A 19730-nucleotide genomic window follows, 5' to 3' on the forward strand; every position below is an offset into this window, starting at 1 on the left:
AGGGGGTTTAGAGGGGGTCCAGCACCAGGAATGTCCTCAAGTGTCTCCCAGAGAGAGAGAGAGGCTTTCAGGGGGAGGGGGTCTGAGTTGAAACGGCTGGTCAAGAAAGACACCCATCCACTGTGTGTGTGTGTGTGTGTGTGTGTGTGTGTGTGTGTGTGTGTGTGTGTGTGTGTGTGTGTGTGTGTGTGTGTGTGTGTGTGTGTGGAACAGGGGACCGGGAAGACAGGGCTCAGTAGGGTTTTGGTGGGGGGGGTTTGAGTTGAGCTGGGCCTGGTCAAGAGAAAGACACCCATCCACAGCTAATCAAAGGACTTTACAATCAGATAACAAAGGGGTTAACTTCGCCTGGGTGGGCTTCCAACACACCACCAGCCCCAGGGATGCAGCGAGAGCTCTCACAAATACCCACCCTTCCCAATATCAGCCCCTCTCCCCCTTTGTATCACGCATTCCTTCACATGACTTGACCTCACTCATCTTAACTTCACTCATTGTTTCACCCCATGACAGTATATATGGCATTTCACCTCTGTTTTATGTAGTTGAACTCTATCTATTTATCAAGACGATAAACTGAACTTTACTTAGTTTATGATAGTGGTTTTGCTATGCAGCTTCTTAGGGGTTAAATTGGGAAAATGGTATCAGATCTGTTTCCAAAATGTATTGCTTTTTTCGTGATAGCAAAACAACTCTCAGACTAAACTAAGGTCCTCTCTCTTCCCAAACTCGCCAGATACCATATAAGGGGAACAAGCAGTGTGGTCAAAGACAGAACCATTTGTGACAAACAGTCTCTGCCTGGGACAAATGGTGGATGGAGGTATGGGGGGGTGGGGGGGTATTTGTGCAGTAGTCAGTAAGTGCCCACCACCAGCTCAGAAGGCACAGGTGGTTACAGACAAGTTGACACATTTGAGAGGGAAGGATGAAATCTGTTCTGTAGTCTGACTGAACTGGACCCCATTGGCGTAGTTTTCGGAGCCATCAGAGCTAAAGGCTCGGACACACCAACAGCGTTTGACGGCCGAGAGTACTTAGCACCTCTGAACAGAGTGTGGGCCGTAGTTTAGGAAGCCGAGTGCAAACCGATATTTTATGTAGAATCTTTATTTTGTAAAGTGGATTCCCCCCCCCTTAATACACATAAAGTAGAAAACAACAACAATTGATCAACAATTACTACATTTCCAAAGTAAATGTAATCATTATGGATCTGGCCCCATAGAACAGTTAAGGGCTCCCGAGTGGCGCACTGCTATTCAGTGCAAGAGGCGTCACTACAGTCCCTGGTTCAAATCCAGCTCTTCCATTTCATCCTCTCTTTTCTCTATCAATCTCTTTCGGTACGCTCTATCGGGCATATTTCACGTCCTTGCTCTGCTCTACATCCATCTCCCTCTCCCCCATCCTCCTCTTGGCCTCTTCTCCTCTCTGTGGCTGGGCTGTCTGTCCTGTCGGTTCCCAGCAGTCTCCTCCTGTTTACAGCACACAGTAAATATCCCATTGTTCCAGTGATTACCACAGTAGGCACATCAAACATTTTGATTCACAGGATACTGGTCTCCAGCGCAACTACATCTCTCTGCTACTTCCTGACACACTCAGCTCCATTCCACCATTCCAGGCCATTACATTTGTATTAAAGATACTGTACTGGACATCCCCTTGAAGGACAAATCATTCTGCTAACACGTCATCCCTAAGAACATGCCTGACTAACAGCCATGTGTTATTGATTATATACCATGGTTTTTTAAATACAATTCATGACTAATACATTAAACATAACTACACTGAATTACCATGAACTTTCATGCCTTATTCCATACATATCCCCTGAGCAACCAATGTTTTTTTCTGAGAGAGATTCACACTCTTCATTTTCACATCCTTCTTTAACCCTTAACACGCTTTGGAATGTTTCTTACAGAAGAAGTATGAAAAGCATATGCATAACCATGGTAGAAATTGAAAGCGAACAGTTTGGAGAGGATGGTAACGAAATCAAAATACTCTGGAGACATTCAGTAACACGATCAGGATATTCCTGGAGAATGTGGGGTAGGTGAAACATAAGACAACAAAAAAAGATTACAAGGGTTTGAGTGAGAGGACTAACTAAGTGGCCACACACCTCTCCAATGCAAAGTAATTGTTATGCACCTTTATGACTCAAAGAACAGTCTTCAACTATAATGTGCTTTTTTTTACTCTCCTAGCTGTGCCTTTGAGGAGCTAGAGCAAGCACACTTGTAGTGTTTTTGTTTGGAACGCAACCCTGCATCCACGTCCTCACACAACAACTGTTGTTGTTCACGCAATCCAAAACCGGCCCATTATACACCGCAATCTGGGTCAGGTGGGCATCACTTGAAAGCTTGCTTTATTGCCAATAGGACTAGATAAGTCATAAAATACAATATATATATAAAAAATTAAAAATGTTACCTTTATTTAACCAGGCAAGTCAGTTAAGAACAAATTCTTATTTTCAATGACGGCCTAGGAACAGTGGGTTAACTGCCTGTTCAGGGGGAGAACGACAGATTTTGTACCTTGTCAGCTCGGGGGTTTGAACTTGCAACCTTCCGGTTACTAGTCCAACGCTCTAACCACTAGGCTACGCTGCCGCCCCCAGAAACAGGTGAGAAGTTTGGTGAGCAGAGTGCGTGGGAACGCAGAGAAGTATCTTCCCAATAGACAAACGACAAACCCTGTTCAGAACCCAGGGTATGACGCCATGTCATCTTGCAGTGGTATACCAATCATACTGATCACAAACGTTGACACTGTGTATGGCATGAGTTTTATGACATGGAAATAGGAAGTGCTCACTTGGACTCACAGGTGTTGGGCTTGCTTGTATTTATTGTCATCCTCAACGTCTCATTTCTCTAAAACTCCTAGTCTTCTAAATTTACAGCATGGAGGGGTGGGAGCAGCTTTGTGTCGCGTGAGGTGCTCCAGTTCAAAGCGGCTGTCGGTGTGAAGCGCAGAGACAGAGCTCTGACGTCATGTATGGCATGTTACTGTGTGTGTGTGTGTGTGTGTGTGTGTGTGTGTGTGTGTGTGTGTGTGTGTGTGTGTGTGTGTGTGTGTGTGTGTGTGTGTGTGTGTGTGTGTGTGTGTGTGTGTGTGTGTGTGTGTGTGTGTGTGTGTGTGTGTGTGTGTGTGCGTGCGTGCATACGTGCATAATTATTCCTGTGTGGACATTTTGTTGGTCCCCACAAGGTAAAATGCTATTTCTAGGGGGTTTAGGGTTAAGGTTATAATTAGTGCTAGAGTTAGGTTTAGGGTTAGGAGCTAGGGTTAGGGTTAAGGTTAGGTTTTTGGGTTAAGGTTAGGGTTAGGGTAAGAGTACAGGTTAGAGTTAGGGAAAATAGGATTTTGAATTGGACTGAATTGTGTGTCCCCACACGGTTAACTGTACAAGACTGTGTGTGTGTATGTGTGTTTGTGTGTGTGTGTGTGTGTTGGAGTGTCAGTGTAGTATGTGTGAGTGTGTGGGTAGAGTCTAGTGGGTGTGCATAGAGCGGTCTAAGACTGTGTGTGGTCTAAGACACTGCACCACAGTGCTAGCTGTACCACTAGAGATTCTGGGTTCGAGTCCAGGCTATGTCGCAGCCGGCCACGACCGGGAAACCCATGGGGCGGCACACAATTGGCCCAGCGTCGTCCGGGTTATGGGAGGGTTTGGCCCGGTACGGATGTCCTTGTCCCATCGCGCACTAGCGACTCCTGTGGCTGGCCGGGCGCAGTGCACGCTGACACAGTCGCCAGGTGTATGGTGTTTCCTCCGACACATCGGTGCGGCTGGCTTCTGGGTTAAGTGGGCATTGTGTCAAGAAGCAGTACAGCTTGGTTGGGTCGTGTTTCGGAGGACACATGGCTCTCGACCTTCGCCTCTCCCGAGTCCGTACGGGAGTTGCAGCGATGGGACAAGACAGTAACTACCAATTGGATATCACGAAATTGGGGGTAAAAAGTACCAAAAATGATAAAAATAAAAGAGGGGGTGCAACTCAGTATTAGGAAGGTGTTCTTAATGTTTTGTACACACAGTGTATGTCTCTATGTGTGTGTGTCTGTGTGCCTCTATACCTCTATCCCTCTTGTGCAGCCACCCTGTGGTCGTCAGAATTCTGCAGTAGCAGCACGTTGACCCCAAGACAGTGCAGGTAGCGCCCCAGACCCTGCAGCATGTTGTCACACACCACACGCAGCTGCCATGGGGGGACATGGGATCCCTGGCTCTCCTCCCTAGGCTGGGGTCTCTTATTTCAGCCTAGGCTTGGTGTTGGGCCTTGGGGTGAGGATGGGGCCACGGAGTCCTCCTGACACCCCTGATAACATGGAGAAAGAAAGAGACCATATTAAACCTGACTAGAAACTCCCAGGTTGCCGTCTAACAGGTACAAAATATATTCGGTAACACTTTACATGAAAGATACCTACAGTATATAAGGACTTCATAGCATTAAGCCTTACATAACACATTCATATGCCAAAGACTCATATTCCTTCGTTCCATGTTGTAGAATAAGACTATTGAAGCCCTTGGTTGCGGGAACTTGTCATGAATTGTGTTGTAATTTAATTGTATTTGAAGCACCAAAGTGTAAATTTCCCCAGGCCTTCCGATCAAGGGAGTATTCAATTTGTAGCCAAAAAACTGCAGCCATGACAATCCTGGCTCACCCTAAACAAAAACAAAACAGTGGTGTCATGATGTGGAGTAGTAGTTAACCTCTGACCCTCAGAGACTGGCCTGCTTCTTCTCTTCTTTCTCCTCTTTACTCTTCTCCATCTGAAGCGAGGAGATGGAGCAAAGGTCTTGTGGCAGCCCAAAGCATGCTGGATACTGGGAGAGGGCTGAGTAGACGTCCCAAAAGCATCGACAGCTATAGAGAGACAGAGAAAAGAGAAAGAGATAGAGAGAAGAGGGTCAGAGAGAGGAGAGAGAGAGGGTGTGGGTGAAAGAGAAAGTGAAATAAACAATAGTAAACAGTAAAAAATAAAATAGTAAATGAACAGTAAACATTACACTCACAAAAGTTTCAGAGGAATAGAAACATTTTAAATGTCATATTATGGCTATGGCTTTTGTTTGGCTTTTGTTTATTTTTTTTATCCACAGGGCCGTGGGGTGAGGCAGGGATGCAGCTTGAGCCCCACCCTCTTCAACATATATATATATATATCAACTGGCAAGTGCACTAGAACAGTCAGCAGCACTCTGCCTCACCCTACTAGAATCTGAAGTCTACTGTTTGCTGATGATCTGGTGCTTCTGTCCCCAAGCAAGGAGGGCCTAGTGCACAGATTCTGTCAGACGTGGGCCCTTACTGTAAATCTCAGTAAGGTAAAATAATGGTGTTCCAAAAACGGTCCAGTTGCCAGGACAACAAATACAAATTCCATCTAGACACTGTTGCCCTGGAGCACACAAAGAACTATACCTACCTCAGCCAAAACATCAGCACCACAGGACATTTCCACAAAGCTGTGAACAATCTCACAATTATTATTATATTAATGTATTTTTTTACCTTCATTTAACTAGACAAGGCAAGATGGGCTTTCTACACCATCAAAAGGAATATAACATTTGACATCCCAATTAGGATCTGGCTAAAAATACTTGAATCAATTATAGAACCCATTGCCCTTCATGGTTGCGAGGTCTGGAGTCCGCTTACCAACCAAGAATTCACAAAATGGGACAAACACCAATTCGAGAATGCATGCAGATTTCTGCAAAAATATCCTCCATGTACAACGTAAAACATCAAATAATGCATGCAGAGCAGAATTAGGCCGATCACCACTAATAATCCAAATCCAGAAAAAAGCTGTTAAACTGTTAAACAACCACCTAAATAGAAGCGATTCCCAAACCTTCTGTAGCATAGCCATCGCCTACAGAGAGATGAACCCAGAGAAGCAAGCTGGTAGTGGGGCTCTGTTAATTAACAAACGCAAACAGACCCCACAGGGCCCCAGCACAGCAACAGCAACACAATTAGACCCAACCAAATCATGAGAAAACAAAAAGATAATTACTTGACACATTGGAGATAAATGACAAAAAAACAGAGCAAACTGGAATGCTATTTGGCCCAAAATAGAGAGTACAAAGGTGACAGAATACCTGATCACTGTAACTGACCCAAAATTAAGAAAAACTTTGACTATGTACAGACTAATTGAGCATAGCCTTAGGCAGAGGTTGCCTTAGGCAGACCTAACTCTCAAGAGAAGACAGGCTATGTGCACACTTGTCATAAAATGAGGTGGAAACTGAGCTGTACTTCCTAACCTTCTCCCAAATGTATGACCATTTCAGAGACATATATTTCCCTCACATGACAGACCCACATAGAATTTGAAAACAAATCCAATTTTGATAAACTCATATCTACTGGGTGAAATACCACAGCGTGCCATCACAGCAGCATGATTTGTGACCTGTTGCCACAAGAAAAAGGCAACCAGTGAAGAACAAATACCATTGTAAATAAAACCCATATTTATGTTTATTTTTGAGTGTAATGCTTACTGTTTATTTTTTATTGTTTATTTTACTTTTGTTCATGATCTACTTCACTTGCTTAGGCAATGTAAACATGTGTTCCCATGCCAATAAAGGCATTTGAATTTAATTTAATTGAGAGAGAGAGAGAGAGAGAGAGAGAGAGAGCGAGAGCAAGAGTAAGAGAGAGAGAGACTTACTGGTCTGAGACCAAACCACACGACTAACAACATTGGACACTCTATCCCATCCTGGAATATCCCAGGCCTGAAGTCATCTGCATTTGGCCTAAAGAGCAGGAACCTGGACTTCAAAGAAATTATCACGTTTCAGGAGAAGACTCAGATGCAGACATTGCCGAAGTAACAGAAGTTTATTACTAGAACAGGCGGCATGCAAAACTACAGGTCAAGGGCAGGAGGAGGTCAATAATCCAGATCAGAGTCCATAAGGTACAGAACGGCAAGCAATCTTGGGGTCAGGGCAGGCAGAAAAAACTGGGCAAACTAGAAAACAGGAACTAGAAAAAGACTGGAGCAAGGGGAAAAATGCTGGTAGGCTTGACGAACAAAATGAACTGGCAACAGACAAACTATAACGACACAAGGTGAGACCCAAATGCAGACACAGAAGGCAGATGGTTCGAGTCTCTGATATTTATTGAACAACGAGGGGCAGGCAAGAGGCAGGTCTGGGACAGGCAAGAGTTCATAACCAGGTCAGAGTCCAAACGATACAGGGCGGCAGGCAGTCTCGGGGTCAGGGGCAAGCAGAATGGTCAGGCAGGCGGGCTCAGTGTCAGGGAAGGCAAAAGGTCAGAAGCAGGAGGATAAAAAAAGAGATACTAGGTCAAAACCGGAGCTTGGAAAACCGCTGGTTGACTTGGCAAGACAAGGCAAACTGGCAACAGACAAACAGAGAACACAGGTATAAATACCCTGAGGATAATGGGGAAGATGGGCAACACCTGGAGGGAGATGGAGACAATCACAAAGACAGGTGAAACAGATCAGGGTGTTACATAAATCAGAAATACATACATCGTCATCCTACAACAAACATGGTACAGAGGAGATGGACCCACTGGTTGTCCTATAGCTTACAGAGAGCTGGTAGTCCCATCTTCCAAACTACCTGGTGTGAAACAGGGAAGGGACTCAAGGGGTATGCTAATTTGGTATAGAGGCAGACCTAACTCACTCTATTAAATTAATCAAAACAGGAACATTTTACATTTGGCTAGAAATTCAAAAGGAAATGATGTCAACAGAGAAAAATGTCCTCCTGTTTGCTACCTATATCCAGGTGACAGCATTCCCTCCCCCATATGCCCCCCTAGGCACCACTACCACTAAATAATCAACAAAAATGTGTCACAACTCCTGCAGCTCTTTTGCACGCTGGGTATGTACATAGTCAATGGTAGGCTTCGAGGGGACTCCTATGGTAGGTACACTTGTAGCTCATCTCTTGGTAGTAGTACTGTAGACTACTATATCACTGACCTCAACCCAGAGTCTCCACTGACACCCCTATCAGATCACAGGAAAATCACAGTATACTTGAACAGAGCAATACTTAATCATACTTAATCAGGAACTGAATAATATTAAGAAATGCTATAGATGGAAGGAAAGTAGTGTGGAAACCTACTAAAAAACAATTGGGCAACAACATATACAATCCCTTTTAGACAACTTCCTGGACAAAACGTTCCACTGTAACAGTGAAGGTATAAACTTGGCAGTAGAAAACCTAAAAGTATATTTGACTTCTCAGCTACCCTATCAAATCAAAAAATGTCAAACAGAAAACCAAAGAAAATGAACAACAGTGACAAATGGTTTGATGAAGAATGCAAAAACCAAAGAAAGAAATTGAGAAACCTATCCAACCAAAAACATAGACACCCAGAAAACCTGAGCCTTCACTATGGTGAATCACTAAAACAGTACAGAAATACACTACTGAAAAAGAAGGAACAGCACATCAGAAATCAGCTCAATGTAACTGAAGAATCCATAGACTCTAACCACTTCTGGGAAAATCGGAAAACACTCATGAAAACAACAACACGAGGAGTTATCTATCCAAAACGGAGATGTATGGATAAACCACTTCTCCAATATTTTGGGCTCTATAACAAAGAACAAACAGCAAAAACATATACATGATCAAATACAAATCTTAGAATCAACTATTAAAGACTACCAGAACCCACTGGATTCTCCAATTACATTAAATGAACTACCATGACAAAATACAAACCTCAATGAAATGATAAAATATATAGACCACAAATTCCAATTGGCTATACTCTTTAACATCATCCTTGGTGCTGGCATCTTCCCCAATTTTTGGAACCAAGGTGTGACAATGTTGCGTTAGGAGGTAGGTCAGGCGCAGGAGAGCAGAGATGTCTGAAAGGCATACTTTTAATAGGCAAGTTCACCAAGGTATGGCGTAATCCAAAAGTCAAACGCCCTCGACAACAGAGACACCCGTTACTCAAGCAAGGAGGAACAAACAAAGCTCCTAAAATAACACACTCTCATTAAATGCGTGAAACAAAAAATTGGGCACAACCTAACCGAGCTAAATCACAAAATAAAACAATCCCGCACAAACCTAGGCAGGGTAAATAGGCAGGGTAAATATATACACACAGAAATTAAGGCAAATGAAACCATGTGTGAAGGAAGCACAGACAAAACAAACAGAAAAGGAAAAAAGGTTTCGGTGATGGCTAGTAGACCAGCGACGGCGACAGCCGAGCACCGCCCGAACAGGGAGAGGAACACCAGGGCCTCGCTGCGGTCAGCGCTTGCCTTCTGCCGCCCTTCGGCCCGTTTAAGGTACCCGTGGGCAGCCTCCCAGGTTTCCCTCGAGCGCCTCACCCAATCATCCACCACAGGAGCCTCGGTCTGGCTCTGATGCCATGGTACCAGGACCGGCTGATACCCCAACACGAACTGGAAGGGAGTTGAAAGTCCGTGTTTCCCAGCAACAGCCCCAAAACATCACTGCTCTAGAGGAGATCTGCATGGAGGAATGGGCCAAAATACCAGCAACAGTGTATGAAAACCTTGTTAAGACTTACAGAAAACGTTTAACCTCTGTCATTGCCAACAAAGGGTATATAATAAAGTATTGAGAAAAACCTTTGTTATTGACCAAATACTTATTTCCCACCATAATTTGCAAATAAATTCATTAAAAATCCTACAATGTGATTTTCAGGAATTGTTTTCTAATTTTGCCTGTCATAGTTGAAGTGTACCAAAGATGAAAATTACAGGCCTCTCTCATATTTTTAAGTGGGAGAACTTGCACAATTGGTGGCTGACTAAATACTTTTTTGCCCCACTGTACTTCGCCCACTGGCCGGTCCTGGCAATAGGACCACAGAAATCTACCCACATCCTGGTTCACTCTCTCAACCTGCCCATTACTCTCGGGGTGAAAACCCGAGGTAAGGCTGACCAAGACCCCCAAACATTCCATGAACGCCTTTCACACCCTGGACATGAACTGGGGACCCCGATCAGAAACAATGTCCTCAGGCACCCCGTAGTGCCGCAAGACGTGAGTAAACAGGGCCTCCTCTGTCTGTAGGGCCGTAGAGAGACCGGGCAAGGGGAGCAGACGTCAGGACTTGTGAGCCCACCAGATCAGCATGTCCCAAACCTCCAGCGGAACGTACACCCGTCCCACTGGACACTGTGGTGGAGTAGGCTCTACACGTGATGCCCGCTCGATGTCTGAGTCCACCTCCCACCTCACCGGTGCCACTAGACAAGAGGCCAGAATGATGGGAGTTGATCGATGGACCGCTCCTCTGTATCATACAGTCGGGACAGTGATTCTGCCTTAGTGTTCTGGGAACCTGGTCTATAGGAGATAGTAAACCTAAATCGGGTGAAAAACATAGCCCACATTGCTTGACGAGGGTTCAGTCTCTTCGCCCCCCGTATGTACTCCAGATTACGGTGGTCAGTCCAGATGAGAAAAGGGTGTTGAGCCCCCTCAAGCCAATGCCTCCACACCTTCAGAGCTCTGACGACAGCCAACAACTCCAGATCCCCCACGTCATAGTTTCGCTCCGCTGGGCTGAGCTTCCTCAAAAAGAAAGTACATGGGCGGAGCTTCGGTGGCGTACCCGAGCGATGTGAGAGCACGGCTCCTATCCCAGCCTCGGACTCGTCCACCTCCACTATGAATGCCAAAGAGGGATCCGGATGGGCCAGCACGGGAGCCAAGGTAAACAGAGCCTTCAGGTGACCAAAAGCCCTGTCCGCCTCAGCCGACCACCCCAGACGCACCGGTCCCCCTTCAGCAGTTACGTAATGGGAGTAGCCATCTGCCCAAAACCCCGGATAAACCTCCAGACTGCTGGAGCATTCTTCAACCCGTACGGCATGACGAGGTACTCATAATGGCCGGATGTGGTACTAAACACTGTCTTCCACTCATCTCCCTCCCGGATACGCACCAAGTTACGCGCTCCTGAGATCCAGTTTTGGGGAAAAGCGTGCCCCATGAAATGACTGAATCGCCGTGGCAATGAGAGGTAGCCGGTAACTGTACCCCACCGTGATGGAATTTAGACCTCTATAGTCAATGCACGGATGCAGACCTCCCTCCTTCTTCTTCACAAAAAAAGAAACTCGAGGAGGCAGGTGATGTGGAGGGCCGAATGTATCCCTGCCCCAGAGATTCACAGACATATGTCTCCATAGCCACCGTCTCCTCCTGTGACAGGGGATACACGTGACTCCTGCTGCACTACCAGGAGATTTATCTCACAATCGCCTCCCCAACCAAGGAAGGCCTACAGCAGCACCTATATATTCTGCACAGATTCTGTCAGACGTGGGCCCTGACAGTAAATCTCAGTAAGACAAAAATAATGGTGTTCCAAATAAGGTCCAGTTGCCAGGACCACAAATACAATTGCATCTAGACACCATTGCCCTAGAGCACACAAAAAACCATACATACCTCGGCCTAAACATCAGTGCCACAGGTAACTTCCACAAAGCTGTGAATGAGCTGAGAGACAAGGCAAGATGGGCCTTTTATGCCATCAAAAGGAATATAAAATTCGACTTCCCAATTAGGATCTGGCTAAAAATGCTTGAATCAGACATAGAGCCCATTGCCCTTTATGGTTGTGAGGTCTGGGGTCCGCTCACCAACCAAGAATTCACAAAATGGAACAAAAACCAAATTGAGATTCTGCATGCAGAATTTTCCTAAAATATCCTCCATGTACAACGTAAAACACCAAATAATGCATGCCCTCCTGTTCAGCCTGTACATTAATGATCTGCCTTCTGTCTGTACTGGGTCTGAAGTTCAAATGTATGCAGATGATACAGTGATATATGTGCATGCAAAGAGCAAACAACAAGCTGCACAAGAACTCACTACTGCAATGGTCCAGGTTACAAAGTGGCTCAGTGACTCGTGTTTGCATCTCAATGTGAAAAAAACTGTTTGCATGTTCTTCACAAAGAGGGCAACAGATGCTACTGAGCCAGATGTCTATGTGTCAGGGGAGAAGCTCCAGGTGGTATCTGATTTTAAGTACCTTGGCATCATACTTGATTCCAACCTCTCTTTTAAAAAGGATGTGAAAAAGGTAATTCAAATAACCAAATTCAACCTAGCTAATTTCCGATTTATACGAAATTGTTTGACTACAGAGGTAGCAAAACTGTACTTCAAATCTATGATACTCCCCCAATTAACATACTGCTTGACTAGTTGGGCCCAAGCCTGCTGTACAACATTAAAACCTATTCAGTCTGTCTACAAACAGGCTCTCAAAGTGCTTGATAGGAAGCCCAATAGCCATCATCATTGTCACATCCTTAGAAAGCATGAGCTCTTGAGTTGGGAAAATCTTGTGCAATACACCGACGCATGTCTTGTATTCAAGATCCTCAATGGCCTGGCTCCCCCTCCACTCAATATTTTTGTTAAACAGAAAACCCAGACATATGGCAGCAGATCCACAAGGTCTGCCATGAGAGGTGACTGTATAGTTCCCCTAAGGAAAAGCACCTTTAGTAAATCTGCATTCTCTGTGAGAGCTTCCCATGTCTGGAATACACTGCCATCAGACACACATAACTGCACCACATATCACACTTTCACAAAATGCTTGAAGACATGGCTAAAGGTCAATCAGATTTGTGAACATGGTCCCTAGCTGTGTGTTGCCACTCCATGTTGTCTGTTGTCTGTAGCTTGTGAGGTGTGGAAACACTTTGTTGCTTTTATGAATTTTGTCTTGCTGCTTTTTGTTTTATGCTGCTCTATCTGTATGCTACGTCTTGCTTGTCCTATGTTGCTCTGTCTGTATGCTACGTCTTGCTTGTCCTATGTTGCTATTGTCTATATTGTAATTGTTTTTAATAACCTGCCCAGGGACTGCGGTTGAAAATGAGCCGGTTGGCTAAAACCGGCACTTTTACTGAAATGTTGATTAATGTGCACTGTCCCTGTAAAAATAAAAATAAACTCAAACTCAGAGTAAAATTAGGCCGATACCCGCTAATTATTAGAATCTAGAAAAGAGACGTTTCTACAACCACCTAAAAGGAAGCGATTCCCAAAACTTCCACAACAAAGCCATCACCTACAGAGAGATGAACCTGGAGAAGAGTCCCCTAAGCAAGCTGGTCCTTCACAAACACAAACAGACCCCACAGAGCCCCATTAACACAATTAGACCCAACCAAATCATGAGAAAACAAAAAGATAATTAATTACTTGACACATTGGAAAGAATTTACAAAAAAACTGAGCAAACTAGAATGCTATTTGGCCCCACACAGAGAGTACACAGTGACAGAATTCTTGACCACTGTGACTGATCCAATCTTAATGAAAGCTTTGACTATGTACAGACTCAGTGAGCATAGCCTTGCTACTGAGAAAGGCCACCATAGGCAGACCTGGCTCTCAAGAGAAGACAGGCTATGCGCACACTGCCCACAAAATGAGGTGGAAACTAAGCTGCACTTCCTAACCTCCTGCCAAATGTATGACCATATTAGAGACACATATTATCCTCAGATTACACAGATACACTAAGAATTCGAAAACAGACCCAATTTTGATAATCTCCCATATCTACTAGGTGAAATACCATAGTGTTGCCATCACAGAAACAAGAGTTGTGACCTGTTGCCACACGAAAAGGGCAACCACTGAAGAACAAAAACCATTGTAAATACAACCCATATTTATGTTTATTTATTTTCCCTTTTGTACTAATTGCACATAATATGAAATGTGTAATGTCTTTAATCTTGAAATTAAGAGAGGGGAGAAAGGAAAGAGGGCTAGAAGCAAGGCGTGAGAGAAAAACACTGTGAAAAAATACAAGATTCAGAGATAAGACAGACAAAGATAAGACAGAGAACATCAAAAGAGAGAGACAGAGAGATAAAGGGACAGACGATACTATCTCTTCAGAGACAGACAACGTTTCAGTGTCCACACTAGGATACGGCTGAAGAATGAGGTCATATACTGTATCGGGCATGTATTCTAAGAAGTATGATAGCAATAATGGTCATTAGAACAAGGCTTAAGTTCACTTTATTTGCCTTTGCAGGAATTATTCTCAAATATTCTCACAGAATGCTAAAGAATATGACAAAAGGCTGCTCACCTGCGTAGCGGGGCTGGCTGTACTGGAGCATTCGTCTCTCCCAGTTGGTGTGTGTGTGTGCCTGCCTACGTGTGTACCTGCGTAGCAAAGCTAGTGTGTGTGTGTGTGTGTGTGTGTCTGCATAGCAAAACTAGTGTGTGTGTATGTGTGTGTGTCATGTGTGTGTGCCTGCCTGCCTGTGTGTGTGTGTGTGTGTGTGTGTGTGTGTGTGTGTGTGTGTGTGTGTGTGTGTGTGTGTGTGTGTGTGTGTGTGTGTGTGTGTGTGTGTGTGTGTGTGTGTGTGTGTGTGTGCGTGTGTGCGTGTGTGTGTGTGTGTGTGTGTGTGTGTGTGTCTATACAGTGCATTCGGAAAGTATTCAGACCCCTTCCCTTTTTCCACATTTTGTTACATTACAACCATGTTCTAAAATTGATTAAATGCAATGTTTGCTCATCAAACAACACATAATGCTCTATAATGACAAAGTGAAAACAGGTTTTGCAACTTTATTAAAAATAAAAACAGAAATACCTTATTTGCATAAGTATTCAAACCCTTTGCTATGAGACACGGCATTCAAATCAAATCAAATGTATTTATAAAGCCCTTCTTACATCAGCTGATATAAGACATTGAGCTCAGGTACAGCCTGTTTCCACTGATAATCTTCGAGATGTTTCGACAACTTGATTGGAGTCCACCTGTGGTAAATTCAATTCATTGGATATGATTTGGAAAGGCACACACCTGTCTATATAAGGTCCCACAGTTGACAGTGCATGTCAGAGAAAAAAACAAGTCATGAGGTTGAAGGAATTGTCCATAGAGCTCTGAGACAGGATTGTGTCGAGGGAGAGATCTGTGGAAGGGTACGAAAAAATGTCTGCAGCATTGAAGGTCCCCACGAAGTGGCCTCCATCATTCTTAAATGGTAGAAGTTTGGAACCTAGAGCTGGCAGCCCGAACAAACTGAGCAATCATGGGAGAAGATCCATGGTCAGGGAGGTGACCAAGAACCAGACGGACACTCTGACAGAGCTGCAGAGTTCCTCTGAGGAGATGGGTGATCCTTCCAGAAGGACAATCATCTCTGCAGCACCCCACCAATCGGGCCATTATGGTAGAGTTGCCAGATGGAAGCCACTCCTCAGTAAAAGGCACATGACAGCCTGCTTGGAGTTTGCCAAAAGGCACAGAAAGGACTCTCAGACCATGAAAAACTCAATTCTCTGGTCGGATGAAACCAAGATTGAACTCTTTGCCCTGAATAACAAGTGTCACGTCTGGAGGAAAACCTGGCACCATCCCTACGGTAAAGCATGGTGGTGGCAGCATCATGCTGTGGGGATGTTTTTCATTGGCAGGGACTGGGAGACATGTCAGGATCGAGTGAAAGATGAATGGAGCAAAGTACAGAGAGATCCTTGATGAAAACCTGCTCCAGAGCAGACCTCAAACTGGGCCGAAGGTTCACCTTCCAACAAGACAACGACTCTAAGCACACATCCAAGACAACAAAGGAGTGGCTTCGGGACAAGTCTCTGTATGTCCTTGAGTGGCCCAGCCAGAGCCCGGACTTGAACCTGATCGGGCATCTCTGGATAGACCTGAAAATAGCTGTGCAGTGGCGATCCCCATCCAACCTGACAGAGCTTGAGAGGATCTGCAGAGAAGAATGGGAGAAACTCCCCAAGTACAAGTGTGCCAAGCTTGTAGTGTCACACCCAAGAAAAGTCAAGGTAGTAATCGCTGCCAAAATGTCAAAAAGACTGTTTTTGCTTTGTCATTATGGGTTATTGTATGTCACTTGATGAGGATGAAAAAAACAATTAAATCAATTTTAGAATAAGGCTGTAACGTAACAAAATGTGGAAAAAGTCAAGGGGTCTGAATACCTTCCGAATGCACTGTACCTACCTTATCGTATCTGACTCAGCGTCTGCTGTCGTCTCTCCCAGTTACACAGCTGTTCCATCTTATCCAGGGATTTCCCCAGGACCTGCTGTTGGGCACTCCTCAATCAGCACCCCATGAGATCCCCCGCTGTTACCACAACTGCTAACATTATGCTGGATCTGGGGATCACACACACAGGATACAGGCCAATGTTTAGAATATTGTAATAACATTGATAATAACAGGGCCCATTTTTACTTAATCTTATGACCACAAAGTAAATCCATTCTGCCACCTCTGGTATCTTGGCCCTTCCACCCCTACAGGACGTCAGCTCCCGCTCAGCCCAGTGCGAGCTCTTCTCTGTCCTGGCACCCCAATGGTGGAAACAGCTTCCCCTGAAGCTAGGACAGCAGAAAACATCTAAAACCCTACGTCTTCAAAGAGTATCTTAAATAAACCCAGAGCAGTGCAGCTGAAGAACCTTTTGAGGATCTGAAGACCCATGCAAAATCTTTTCGGTCTCCTGAGGGAGAAGAGGCTTTGTGGTATCCTCTTCATGACTGTCTTAGTGTGTTTGGACCATGATAATTTGTTGGTGATTTGGACACCAAGGAACTTGAAGCTCTCAACCTGCTCCACAGCAGCCCTGTCGATGAGAATGTGCTCGGTCCTTCTTTTCCTGTAGTCTATGATCATCTCCTTTATCTTGACCACGTTGAGGAAGAGGTTGTTGTCCTGGTATCACACTGTCAGCTCTCTGACCTCCTCCTTATAGGCGTTGTCAGTGATCAGGCCTACCACCGTTATGTCGTTGGCAAACTTTATGATGGTGTTGGAGTCGTGCCTTGCCACGCAGTCGTGGGTGAACAGGGAGTACAGGAGGGGGCTGAGCACGCACCCCTCAGGGGCCCCCAGGTTGAGGATTGGCGTGGCGGATGTGTTGTTACCTACCCTTACCACCCTTACCACCTGCGTGCGGCCCGTCAGGAAGTCCAGGGTCCAGTTGCAGAGGGAGGTGTTTAGTTCCAGGGTCCTGGAAAGAGGACAAAATGACACCGGTTGGCCTATAGGTGGCACTGTTTTAAGCAGTCTCATTTAAACCCTCATATCCGTCACCTTGTTTGAACTAGAGCAGGGCTTGGCATGAACCTTTTTTGGAGACTGATTTTTTACTTGTCCAAAAGCTCATCATTCGTCCCTCCAAAAATGGGTCTGTAACACAATTTTTACATCATTGTTTGATGCAAGGTACCACTTTACAAAATAAAATGTATTGCAAAATTTTTACCATAGAGAATCAGACCAAAATGTAGGCTACATTTAGTCTTGTTTGCATATTTAAGCCCGTCTCAAAATACAACACTGCCCCTTTAAGGCTCTTTTGGAGGATGGTTGGCCACCCTTGGTAGCCTATCAAGGATCGATATTAAGGGCTTTCCGTCATCCTTGGGACAATAAAAAAGAGACTCTGGGGCCGTTCTGGGATGACAGATCCAAAATTCATATAACCACTGCACATTAAAACATTTAAAAAAGCAATGAGGCTGATGCAACAGATCAGACTGTTGCATCAACGCACACATGGCTGTAGGCTAGGCTACTCCCGCTCCCTGTCCCCAGTCTACTAACCACCGGTCCTGGTAACCCATCATTATGCACACCTGGCAACCATCATTACTCACACTTGCGCTACATCATGAGTCACACCTGGACTTCATCACTCCCTGATTACATCCCCTTTATCTAGCACCCAGTTGTATCACACATTAGGTAGTATTGTTTCCTGTTTTCTTGTTTAGACTCTACTCCTGGTTTATATTCACTCCATGTTTATTCCCATTAAACTCACCGACTGCACCTGCTTCCTGACTCTCTGTTACAGAATACTACCTCACAGAATGGAAGCAGCAGCCAACTGAGACATCTCTCAGATGGTTGGCGAACCGGGGGACCTACTTCGCCAACACCACAACCAGCAGGCACAACTAGGGATGGCTATGGATGAGGTCCTCTGTGTTATTCAACATCTAGATCTTCCTCAAAGGACGTCACCCCCAACGAGGATCTTCTACCATGAGCCGACCCAGTGAGCCAGCACCCCAACCCATTCAGCAGTCTTCCCAGGTCAGTGATGCCAGTTTGTCCCTTCCGGACAAACATTATGGGACTCCATCCAAATGCCGTGGCTTCCTCCTCCACTGCTCCCTCTATTTTTCTCATCAAACGGGAGCCCCCATCGCCGAGAGGTTTAAGGTTTCCATGGTTATTTCCCTGCTGACCAGGCGGGCGTGTGCTACGGCCGTCTGGGAGAGAGGAGAGGAAGAGCTGGGATCCTATGGGAGGTTCATTGCTCTGTTCAGAGGAGTCTTCGATTTTCAACCAGGGGGCTGAGCACCTACTCCAACTATGGCAGGAGGACCAGACTGCTGCAGAGTACGGCCTCACCTTCCGTACAGTGGCAGCATCCAGAGGATAGAATGAGCCGGCACTCCGCACCTTATTCAGAAGAGAATTGTGCGAAGAGGCCCAGACGAAGTTGACTTGCAAAGACGACACCCTCTCATTGGACGCACTCATCACGGTGGCCATCCATCTGGATAACCTCCTTCGGGAGTGTCAGCACTCCCATCAACTCTCTCCCTCATTCGTCAACCAATCTGAGTCCGAGTCTGAACCCATGGAGGTAGGGTCCACACGCCTCCCGCGCCTGAGCGTCGCCTTCCAAGACAGCTGGGGCTCTGTCCCTATTGTGGTCAAGAGTGGCACCAGCTTCAACGGTGTCAGCTACGTCCCAACACGGGAGCCACCAGAGCAGAGGAACGGCCCCATCCGTTTCCTGGGGTAGGTGTGAGTATTCCATCATCACTTTCCATCAAACTGTTTTTAGTACCATTTTCACTAGCTGGCTGTCCCTTGTGTTGTTTCTACAGCTCTAGTGGACTCTGGTGCCACGGGGAATTTTATTGACCAGGCCCTTGCCTCCTCCCTGAACATAAGATCAGACCCGCTCTCCTCTCCGTTTCCGGTTCAAGCGCTGGATAACCAACCACAGGGATCTGGAACAATGACACACATCACAGCACCACTCCCCATCACCGTGGCACCCCAGCACCAAGAAAACCTTTTCTCATCATCCAGGCACCCTTACGCAAAGTCGTCCTCAGCCTCCCGTGGCTCCCACTCCACGACCCCACCATTTCCTGGTCACGGATGGAAATCACGGCCTGGGAACCCGGATGTCAGAAGACCTGCTTTCCCTTACCCTGTGGTTCCACGTTGGTTGAGAGTCGTGTGGTTGGCCTCCATGTCTTTATTAAATGTTTTTTGTTAAAATAACATGTTTTTGACGATTTTTGAAACACGCATTGCCGTCTCCATGCTGTCTGCGCCTATACCGTGGTTCTCCCATCCTCCTCCATTTTTCAAGTCACCAGCCTCCACTGACACACACACAGGGCCTGACTGTGAAGTTGATGTAATTGCATCTCGTTCTCACCGCCTCCAACTCTTTTCTGGTCCAGAGGACAGCGTTGTTCTTTCAGTGCTATGGGGTCAGCACCTGTAGGTCACACAAGTGATATGGGGTTACACGGACCAGTACTGACCTCTCACCCCAACCTGTCAAC

General features: G+C 45.6%; 2 long non-coding RNA genes across 3 annotated transcripts; one reads left to right on the top strand and one right to left on the bottom strand.

Annotated features, from left to right (window-relative positions):
- Window positions 1–848: 848 nt before the first annotated feature.
- On the bottom strand, window positions 849–14357 carry LOC109877837 (uncharacterized). 2 transcript variants are annotated; one of them, XR_004204951.1, is made up of 4 exons: window positions 14226–14357; window positions 4761–4907; window positions 4108–4349; window positions 849–1481 (listed from the first exon to the last, which is right to left on the bottom strand). It is a non-coding gene; the product is annotated as an uncharacterized LOC109877837 (long non-coding RNA). The 2 variants fall into 2 exon arrangements; XR_002253294.2 differs by lacking the exon at window positions 14226–14357 and adding an exon at window positions 6739–7167.
- Window positions 14358–17855: 3498 nt separating this feature from the next.
- Window positions 17856–19440, top strand: LOC116356609 (uncharacterized). Its single transcript, XR_004205015.1, has 2 exons — window positions 17856–18945; window positions 19035–19440. It is a non-coding gene; the product is annotated as an uncharacterized LOC116356609 (long non-coding RNA).
- The last annotated feature ends 290 nt before the right edge of the window (window positions 19441–19730 follow it).

Source organism: Oncorhynchus kisutch, linkage group LG23, assembly GCF_002021735.2.
Source record: "Oncorhynchus kisutch isolate 150728-3 linkage group LG23, Okis_V2, whole genome shotgun sequence".
NCBI lineage: Eukaryota > Metazoa > Chordata > Actinopteri > Salmoniformes > Salmonidae > Oncorhynchus > Oncorhynchus kisutch.